The sequence below is a fragment of the Piliocolobus tephrosceles genome, unplaced genomic scaffold, assembly GCF_002776525.5.
Source record: "Piliocolobus tephrosceles isolate RC106 unplaced genomic scaffold, ASM277652v3 unscaffolded_31868, whole genome shotgun sequence".
Classification (NCBI taxonomy): Eukaryota; Metazoa; Chordata; class Mammalia; order Primates; family Cercopithecidae; genus Piliocolobus; species Piliocolobus tephrosceles.
Window position 1 is genome coordinate 2,150 of NW_022315274.1, and position 11,476 is coordinate 13,625.

Below are 11,476 nucleotides of genomic sequence, written 5' to 3' on the forward strand. Positions count from 1 at the left end.
CCCATCAGCCAGCTATCTTATCTCCTGAAAGCTGGTAGGTGTTGGTCAGCATGGTGTTGCAGGACCAGGGTTATATTAACATTCCCTCTTAGGCTGAAACACCACAAGTTAACACAGGAGTCCCCAGGTGTGCACATGCCAACCTCCAGATTGTTTTTCTTCTCGTTCTAGATGTTCATCCTTGCTTTCTGGGACTTGAAATAACCCTACACCACCAAATATTTATGCCTATTATCCACTTAGGGAAAACTTGTATGTCCCAAGTACATAGGGTTAGTATTATCAGTATTATAACTGCTATTACTAGTATCATGATGATCATCATTTCTGTTAGTAGTCATCAATATTTTTATTACTACCATTGTTAATATGTATTTTTCATTATTGTACAGCAAGGAATATAGTTTATCCATTCACAAATGGTGTTCAGTTACTAAAGATGACTACAAGGCATGCTCTGCAGACATATACACACCCAGCTTTGCCACCAATTGCTCTTTCATAAGATGAGCTCCCCCAACACCCACCAGTTTTTCAGGACTCGACCTGAGCTGGTTGGGCTAGACCCGGAAAAGTTTCCTATTCTCAGCTGTACCAGGAAAAATTGTAAAGACTCTTCAGAGGCCCAGTGATAGCTTTTGGCAGCCTCCAAGACCAGGGAGGGTTTCTTGGCCATTCAGAGCCATTCAAATATTCTAAGTAAACTCAAGGAACCAGAAACCCCACTTGCAGTCATGAAATACCAGTGAATGGTCTCTGTGAGTCTCTTCAAGTTTTTCAAAGATAACCGCCTGAAAAGGCTGGCCAGGAACTCACCCAAGCCCATCCCTCTGCAGGATGTTCTATGTCAGCCAGGGACCCAGTGAACTGCCATTGAACAGAAGGGAGGAACAGAGACAGCATGCCTGAGCTTCTGGAAACATTCTAAGTGCCCTTGTTGGTCCAGAAAAGACTGGTGCTACCATACGAGACACAAATACGGCAACCTAGCCACTCTAGGAACCACAGAAGGTTTAAAGGCTCCCAGGAAGTCCAGGAAGGGCAAACATTGCCTTTTAGGGCCATCAGATTTTATTCTAAGTCTACGTGGGAGTCAGTGAACTTGGCTTCATAAAAACATCAGTGGAGGTGCTATCACTTGCCCCAGTATCCGGTCTTTTCCACCTCATCTCAGAACCAGGCAGCCACCATTTCTCAAAGCTGCTGTGCAATGAAAGGGGAATATTCTAGGTGCTCTCCTGTGCCCACGAAATTCTGTGGCTGCCCTGAAATGCAGGAGTTGTCCTCCAGGATGCTCTTCAGGAATCTGACAACGCTAGTCAAGATTAAAGAAGTTCAATTCAACGTCATACAAAGCCAATGACACACACACACAAAAATGCATAGTGAGACAAAATGATGAACACATCTGCTAATAATCATGGATGACAATAACAACAATGATGATCTTAGTGATAATGCCACCAACACCGTTAATGGCAATAACAATAAACCTGAGGTAATGGGTGTTAGTGTCTCGATTCACCGATGTGAAGGATGGCGCCAATTTCTGGCCTTACGGAAATAAAGGAAAAGTAAACACCTGAAGGAGGAGGAGGTGACCTGGATAGAGCTCCCGCCGGCCTCTGGGCGCTCCTTGGTGGAAGGAGAGGGTCTTGGTCCTGACCCTGCCCAGGATCCACCCGCACCAGAACCCGAGAATCCCAGTCCTTGGATGGGCTAAGTCCCACCCAGGCCAGACGCCCCGGAGCCCCGGAGCCCGGGTCCTCCAGCCCTCGCTGCCGCCGCTCCTCGCGGAGCCCGGGGCCCCCACGCCACCTCAGCCTCAGCGCGGCTCTGCGAGGGCAGCGCCAAGGATGCTCCGGGCCCAGAGGGGGCACCCGGCCCCAACGGGATACTGACGCCCTGAGGGCGCGGAACAGCGGGGTCTGCGCAGGGCCCGCCATCTTGGGCCTTGCAAAGAGAGCGGCCTCTTCAATGACCCCACCCGGAACCTCCCCGGAGGCCCCAGCCCCAAAGCCAGGGTGGCGAGACCTCCATCACGCTGGGTCAAGAAAACTCAGGTCTTCCGTGGAGACCCGGCTCGCCGTGGGAAGCAGACCGCGCATGCGCCCTGCATGCCGGAACGATGGGTTTCATTGCCCTCTGCTGGCCATGAGGTGGCAGCACAGGACCTTTGACCTTTACTGCTTAAAGGTGGACCAGAGTCTGAATCACTGAAATTCAGGTGTGTATTATTCAGTACCTTTCTTTTGGAAGATCAAATGGAAATTGAGTACGATATCTTGTGCTTTAATTAAAGAAGATGGGAATAAAGAAACAAATTCGAAAGTTAGTATACAAAAGTTGATTGATTCCCTCTATGTGAAGGGAAGAAGAGCTTGAATAAGAGAAGCATTCTGTGTTATGCTTTAATGCTGGAGATCTGCCACCATGCATTTGTCAAATCCCGTAGAATTTCACAGCACAAATAGTACATCTTAATGTGGTTCGGGACTACATATAATGTCAGCCACAGTTTCAGGGTAAATTACATATTTAATTAAATAGATTAAACAATAAATAATGTTATGAGCTCTGCCTGGACACAATCCTTGCCTCTCCAACCAGTTTGCCAAGGGCTCGAATTTCTTGCTCATTATCCTCACAATTGACATAAACCCTGGCTGCAGAGTAAAACCAATCACTTGTGGAGATTTTTTAATATAATGATGTGTCAATTTCAACCATGAATAAGGCCATTTAGCCTTAGTAAGGCCTATCATATTAAGATTGTGCATGTTTTGCAAAATTTCAAGTCATCATCCCACTTGTTATTCAGGAAGCATTTTCTCTTGAGTTTTAGGTTCAGTACTGAGGCTCCTTGATGGACAATACATTTTCCAATTCTGAGGACAAGGGAGAGGAGGCCCCCTCTGTGAGAACTTTCATTTTGTTTCTGGAAAAGTACATTGAATCAAATATAGGGAAGGCTTGCCTGGTGGCTAACAGGTTCAGCTGTTTTATCATGCTGGTGTTTTATCTTCTGGACAGAAATAAAAGGAGCACAGCTGTGTCTGTCTGTGTGTAATAACTCAGGACTTACCTGAATAAACTCTGGGGTGCATGAGATTAACTGCTACCTCCACTTAGAGAGGTTTCAGGGACAAAATTTCAAGAGATTTCTGAGGGATGGAAGAGTAGGGCTGCCTTATTCTCTGATCCCAGGTAACTACTCAGAGACAGAGGCAAGTGCTGGCGACACCCAAATGCATATACTTGGTGTCTTTGATACAGCCTCCATTTCCTTGCTAAATCTATGCAATGACACAATGAGAAATCTGTCAAGTGGGGCTGAAGATCCCTGATGTGTCAGTTCCAGGGTTGGATGGAAACAAGTGGTTTTAGTGGAAATTGAAGTAAAGGGAGGTGAGCTGTGAGGAAAGAGCTGTTGAAGACTGGGGAGACTCAGAAGTTGGGCTGGAATCTCCACCCATAAGCCAAGGAGTGCAGATGCAAATCGATTTGTTAGGGCTGCATAAATGAAAGAAGGACTTCGCCAACACACTAAGATTTTTCCAACAATCGATTGTATTCTTTCAATATTTGTAAGTATTAATCTTTTGGAAATGTTTAATGAGATTTCTTAAAGAATTTTGTATTCAATTTATGCCCAGGTCACTTTGCTATTATATATTTATGTGCTGCATTTTTACGAATAGACATTTTCTCAAATTTCTGAACTATTTTGCTAAACTACGTGTTAAGAATTTTTCTAGAGGTCCCCCTTCTTGACTCACTTTTCTGATGAGAAATCTATCAGGTTTCTCCACAGTGATTTTCAAGTTTGATAGCTCCGCAATGTGAGAAACTTAATGTCAACTAAGAAATAAATTACCACTAAAGAATCTTCTCCTTTCAAGATGCTAACCGTGTTTTGTCCAGTGTGAAATTTCACATGTGCCACAAGTGTTACTCTGTGAAGAAAGGATTTCTCATGATTTTTCAAGGCATAACTTCTCCAGTAAGAAGTGTTTGGTATTCCAAGAAAATTCATTGCCCGTGGAAAGACTTTCCCTTCTTATTTAGCTTATAAAGGATTTCCTCTCTTATTTTCCATTTTAGCAGCATTTTATCACTGTGTTTTTTTGTGAACATCAAGCCTAGTGCTTGGCTGAATGTTTATTCACAGAAAATACAAATAAAGGGTTCATCCAAGTAAAGTTTTCTGACGTTATTTGACAACAAATTGCACATAAAAACATTTTCACACGGAACGCAGAGCTAGAGATTCTCTACCTGAAAGTCCCACACGTTTTAAGTTATTAAAACTGGGCCGGGCGCGGTGGCTCAAGCCTGTAATCCCAGCACTTTGGGAGGCCGAGACGGGCGGATCACGAGGTCAGGAGATCGAGACCATCCTGGCTAATATGGTGAAACCCCGTCTCTAATAGAAAATACAAAAAACTAGCCGGGCGACGAGGCGGGCGCCTGTAGTCCCAGCTACTCGGGAGACTGAGACAGGAGAATGGCGTGAACCCGGGAGGTGGAGCTTGCAGTGAGCTGAGATCCGGCCACTGCACTCCAGCCTGGGCGGCAGAGCAAGACTCCGTCTCAAAAAAAAAAAAAAAAAAAAAAACTGTTGCTGAAGACTTTTAGTTTATTATGTTGACAGTTTCAGCTCTCTCGTGTCATTTGTGATCAGATTACTAACAAGTCTTTGGTACACACATGTCGTACAATTTCCCTTCCATATGAATTTATTGATGTGGGCTGAAGAACAAATGTAACTGAAGTAACGTCCATGTTGATTACAGTAATTCTTCAAAATGTGAGTCCTTTGGCATGTTTAGATGTTATAACTACAGCTGAAGTCTCTTCCATATTCCTTACATTCGTCATTCCTAACACCTTGTCATCTAAAGTCAGAATATGTTCTGAAGACATTTATGATTTTCTCTCCAGGGTGAATTTTCTGATGTTATTTAAGATTAGTACATTGACTGCAGGCTTTCCCACATAAATGGCATTCATATGGCTTTTCTCCAGTGCATGTTCTCTCATATCATCTAAGGTCAGAAGATAGACTGAAGGCTTTCCCACATAGAAGACAAGCACGTGGTTTCTCTTCAGTCTGAATTCTTGTGTGTCCTCTAAAGCCAGAGCTTTGACTAAAGACTTTCCCACTTTTATCACATTCATAACGCTTTTATCCGAGGTGAGTTCTCTCATGTCTTCGAAGGTTAAAGGATTGAATAAAGCCTTTCCCACACTGATGACACTTGTACGGTCTCTCTCCCGTGTGAGTTTTCTCATGTCTTCTAAGGTGAGAACACTGAGTGATGGATTTTCCACATAGATGACTTGCATATGGCTTCTCTCCGGTGTGAGTCATCTTGTGCCATCTAAGGTGAAAGCAATTAGTATAGGCCTTTTCACATATATTACATTGATATGATTTACCTTTAGTATGAATTCGTTTATGTGGTTTAGGGGACAACTGATTACTAAGGGATTTTCCACACTGTTTGCTGATGTAGGGTTTCTTTCCACTCTGAGTTAACAAACACTGAGTCATTGTGGAACTGTGAGTGCAATCTTCTCCCAAATCATTACATTCAAAGGGATCCTCCAGAATGAGAGAGTTCTCCTTTAGGGACAAAGATTAAAAGCTCTTAATGATTTACCGACATACATCTATACATTCATTTCACCACCTTTGAATCCTAGACCAACAATTCAGTATTAGAGCCCAGTTGAAATCTTTCCAGTGTTACTTGTGTGAAAGGAAATTAAATTTTGGCACCCCAGGCTCATTTAACCAAAGGGAAAAATCAAGCTGGGAACAGGGTCACACAAACCTGCCTCCCCCTTCAGGTTCCTAAATAATATGGCTACAAGATGAAAAGCTACATGCCTCCCCCATATTTTGCCCACAAGGAAATTCCCCATGAGCTGTTAAAATGACACCATGGCAATGCAAACTGATAGCTTGTCTTTCCAGGTGCAGTCATCCCCAGTTCACCAGACACAAATGCATATCCGCTTGTTTCCCTGCCCCATTTTGCCTATGTTGTCTTATATAAAGTGCAGCTTTCCTGCATTATTCCTCTGCCTCATTTGTTTATGTCATCTCATGTAAACAAAATCCAGATTCACTCAGCCAGAAAAATGCATGAATGACTATGTTTTTCTACCCACCTTTTACATGAAAATTGTGTACTTCTCAATATCGCACCCTTTCCCTCTTTAAATTTAGAAAAAATCATCTTTGAAGAAAGGTATACACCTGTCCCCCAGGTGCATGTCCTTCACTCTGGCAAATAAATCTCCTAAAATGATTGAGACTTGTCTCGTCATTTTTCTCAATTGACACTTGCATTCACATTATCTCCTGCAGACACAGATACTGTCTCTTTTGTAAGATCCTAACTGCAGAGTTATTCCATTCATTGTGATGATATCAATATCTTTCAAAATCTGAGCATGAGCAATGTCTATGCACTTGTTCTATTTTAAAGATCTCATGTTATGGTTTAGAACAGAGGTCACTTTATTCACTGAATTCAAAGTATCAAATTTTTTTTTGCTTAGAAAGCACTTAATGCCAGCCTAATTACACTCAGGTGACTGTGTGTCATTACTAACTTAACCCATTACCACGTCTTTAACTTAGATGACTGGTGTACACAGCTATAAAACTCACGATTGTCATACTGGTGGATGCATCTTTTCTGATAGGATGCATGGATATCGTGGGTTTTTTCTTAAGGGCACTTTCCTTGCCTGAAATAATTGAAAAATAAATTGTTACCTTGATATTATGGTAACATAAAATGTTATGTTTATGGTAACATAAAATGTTAAAATGTGAAAGGAGTTAAAATGGAGATGAGATATAAGGCAGGTAAATAGAGGGATAGTCTTCACAGGCGTATTGGGAAAAGAGTCAGCATGTGACAGTTTAATCCCAACAAGTACATGAATTATCCTTTTCCCGAAAGTAAAAGAAAAGGCAAGAGGACACAAGAGTAGCATCTGACATATGATCAAAGTGATAATAACTTCTAAGGAATTCTGCTCCAGTAGCTTCACCTACATTTTACAAATTACCACTCATTTAATAAAGCTGCTAATTAATATTTGACTGATATTACTCATTGACAAAGCACCTCCTCCTATTAGAGCACAGGACCCTGTTGCTTACCCCGATTCTGGCCTTGAAGAAATTCTCTTCCTTCCCGCCAGAGCTCTTTTCCTTGCTCCAGCTGCAAAATTGTATAGGATTTGCTTGTCTGGTACCCTGTTAGTGGAAACAGTACTTGTGTTTTGAGTTCACTGTCAATAAATGTGCATTATCACCAACTGTAAGGCAGGCTATCAAGGAAGAATAAAAACACTGAAGGTCAGCTCAGGCCACAAGACCTAGAACACAGAAAACTCCCCAGGATTTTTCTGACCCAACGTGAGACTAGAAAATAAATCCAAACAAAAGGTCCTTCAGGAAAAGGAAATTGAAAACAGTCAGGACCTATGAATGCTGAGTCCATGCCTAAGTTCCAAGACACAATGCATAATACACAGTCTTTACAGAAAGAGAATAATTAAATCTCTGCACAGTATGTTTATTATTATCCTCATGCAGAACAACAAAAACCACATTTGATTTACAAAAATAATTGGTGTTCTATACAGAAAAGATATTGCTATTGTTTTCAATAATTAGTCTCAGCCTAAGCATAGCGACTAAAGCAGAAGAGTTATTTAGAAAATACTTAATTTAATACATTGAAAATATTCATTAAGTTCCCAGGTCTGTTCTGAGTATTAGAGACTGAGTACCAAGGAAATCATGAAATCCTTGTCAAGATTACATTCTAATTGAGTGACAAACTAAATAAAATAAAATAAAATAAAATAACGATATTTCTTTCAGGCAGATTTAGAGAGCTCAAACTTTTTTCAGATAAGATCTGTGAGAGAATCAGAGAAGAGATTAGAGTGAGATATGGGGAAACTGTTCCAAGACTTACTGAAAGAATGAGTCAATGTGTGTCTACATACGTATGTGAATGTTGAGGGACTCACCGAGGGACACCAGGTGACTGACATTTTCCAGCAATACATCTCTGTACAGCTTTCTCTTGGATGTGTCCATCATGGCCCACTCTTCCTGGGTGAAGTCAATAGCTACATCTTCAAAAGTCACTTTCTTCTAAAACATCACAGATGTTTTAAGTTAGACAGAGAATCCCTTTTAATGTCCAGAGGAGGAAGGCTGAGATGACATAGGTAGGACCTGCGTATGCAGAACACTCAGTGTTTTAGATTCCAGCCAGTTCATTCTCAATACTAAGCTGGTGTCTTCCTTTCAGATTCACTCACAGAGACATACCCACTCTTAATCCATTAAACTTTACTATAAAGAAATATCGCATGAGGTGTGGCATAATTTAGCCCAGATATTTTTCAGTAGTGCGTTAATCACCTGTACGTAACTGATTATAAAATTTTCACTTGAACCTTCAGAAATAAAACAAACTTACCATGAATTTCAAGTAAATTACAGATTTGTCACAAGGCAAATAACCATGATTCACTACTTTTTAAACATGACCGTGATTAAATAAATTATTTCTCTAGATGAACCACGGGTTTCTCACCAATCAAATGGTTGAAAGACCTATTGTGTGCTTAGAATAATGTAAAGGAGTAATAGAAAACATGTTTCCTATCTAGCAAATATTTATTAAACACAGGTCATTGGTCCCTTATTCATGAAAAAGTTAGAAAGTAATGAACCAGACTCCAGCATTCTTCAGAACTGAACAAGTTTTATGCAGAATATAGGATTCAATTCATACATAGAGTCACTCTAATGTTATGTAATTCAGGTGTTCAGGACAAGGCTTAAAGACAGTCCAGCAGCACAAGACAAGACCGCTGAGGCTGCTATAATGAGGAAGTCTTAGTTAGATGGTTCCTGTGATATGAAGCCTCCTGTTCTCAACTTTCTCTGGGCAATCCAAACATCAGTTATCACTGCCTCTCTTTTAACTTTACTTTGTCACTTTTCTTGTTCAAGGATAAAAAGGCCTATTTACTGTTTTGTTTTTTTCTAACCAGCCCTTATAAAGCATTTCCACAGAACCCTAAACTGTACTCGATCTACTATATTCCTTCTCCTGAGTGTGCAACCATAATTAAGTAATTGTATTTTTTATATGTTACTTTCAGTCACCGGAAGGCCAAAAGTTTAATTATCAAAAGGTAAAACGAATGGGAATAAGAATAATAATGACTTCTTTAGTTGTCCTTTTGCAAAGTTTTTAAAAGCACAAATATATTTTATCAAACTCTCCTTTTGCCTCAACACTGTGCAGCTCTTGCCCAAGGCCTATCACACGGGATTTATTGAACTCAGCTGTTAGAACATCAGCCTCATTATTGGGCTGTGATCTTCTGCTTTTCACGCATCTCTATTGCCTGCATTCATCACAATCCTAAGTCTATTTCAGCCAGCAGTACAGTTAATGGCTCAATTATTTCCCTATGAGGTTATAGGATGGATAGAAGAAAAAGAAATACATAAATGAGACCTCTCATATCTTTTTCTGTAAATAGCCTGAATAGAGGCTGGAATAAGGTAGTGTAATATTAGAAATTATATTGATAATTTAGGAATCTTTGACACATGATACACAACCTAGAGTCCTCAGAAAACTTAATTGGAGGCCAGATACATGAAAGTCTCCTGATTGCATTTGGAACACCCAGGCTGGGTGGGTTTTGCATCATAAAAACAAACAAACAAAAAAGAATAAAAATGAAACACACATGCAAACTGGAGAAAACTGTCCATTTGCCAGCAATATGGTATAATTTCAGTAGTAAGAGGCATCCCCTACTCACTAGTAAATACATTGTCAAGAACTCAGTTTCTCTCTGTCTTCTTCTGGATTTCCACTTGCAGACACTTCAGGCACTAAGAAAAGCTGAGGTTGAAGAAAGAACACGTGAGACACCAGCCTTGTACACAATTTTCAGATCAACCTGTGATGAAAAGCCAGACCTTCACTGAAGTGTCACACCACCTGCACCACAGCCTAACCAACAGACACAAACACGCAGAGGCCTCTCCTCTTTTCCCATGGTCAAAATTAGGAAGCCTATGACTGTGGTTGCTGACAAAGAAGGAACACAGATATCTTGTGAATGAGAACATCAAAAGCACTGTGTTTTGTATGTTAATTGACACAAGTCCAGATATTCAATTCCCTCCCTGATTTTACAACACAGGGATCCCTGACTCCTCCCACATGTGGGATATGATTTCCACCTGTAGATAAACACTGTGGGATTTCTCAGATTTTATTATCCCAGCTTTATGTCCTAGCAATGTTTCTCCAACACCAATCACAGCCTTCTGAAGCCTTATTCCACTTTTACTTTCTCTCAAGTTCGACTTTTGTATTTCCCCTTGGAACTCGGAAATCAATCAAGTAAGAATCTGTTTTAGGGTCAGGCGCGGTTGCTCTCACCTGTAATTCCAGCACTTTGGGAGGCCAAGGCAGGTGGATCACCTGAGGTCAGGAGTTCGAGACCAGCCTGGCCAAAATGGTGAAACCCCATTTCTACTAATAATACAGAAATTATCTGGGCATGGTGGTGCTTGCCTGTAATCCCAGCTACTCAGGAGGCTGAAGCAGGAGAATCGCTTGAACCCTGGAGGCAATTACAGTGAGCCGAGATCCTAACACTGCACTCCAGCCAGGGCAACAGAGCAAGATACTGTATCGAAAAAAAAAAAAAAAATCTGTTTTAGGATGGGGATAATCAATTCAGGAATTTATTTCACCTGAAGCGTCAACACTCCCATTCTGCTGATCTAGCCCTTAAAATCCCCTGCATCAGAAATTCGCAGGGGTACCCTGGGTCACGGTGTTTCTGTCCTGATAATAGAGTCACAGTCCTCTAGGATGCTGAGAAAATGCACAATGACTTAGGGCTGAAAGAAATTTAGCAGCTCAATCTGATATTTTACTAAGGTGGTATCTAAAATTCTTGCAGTCATGGTTTATATTAGTCTTCGTTGGTTGCAATATCTCTGATTATCATGATACATATTTGCTGAGAAATACTGATGTCCATGTGTATATTCATACATAGATATGTAGGTATATAGATGCATATGTTTATATGGATGCATGTGTTTGAAACAGGGGGAAAACATGCATGTATTATTTCCCTGCTAAAAATATAAAAATAATTAAATATATTTTATGTACAAATGATAATTATGTGTCATAAACAAAAAATTGACTGACCCATTTGTACATGAAGTCCAGGAAAAATAAAAAGGGTAACTTTGTATTAATTGTGACATTGTGTTTACAGAGATATACATAAATTTCCTTATTTAACCCTTATAATAACCCTGCTGATTATAGTTTATCAGTTTCATAAATGATCAACACAGTTTGAAAAATATGACAAA

The 11,476-nt window shown here is 40.6% G+C and overlaps 2 pseudogenes; both read right to left on the reverse strand.

Moving 5' to 3' along the window:
- Nucleotides 1-816: 816 nt before the first annotated feature.
- Nucleotides 817-2,108, reverse strand: LOC113222546 (annotated as a pseudogene).
- A 2,936-nt stretch (nucleotides 2,109-5,044) lies between these two features.
- On the reverse strand, nucleotides 5,045-9,403 carry LOC113222545 (annotated as a pseudogene).
- Nucleotides 9,404-11,476: the final 2,073 nt, after the last annotated feature.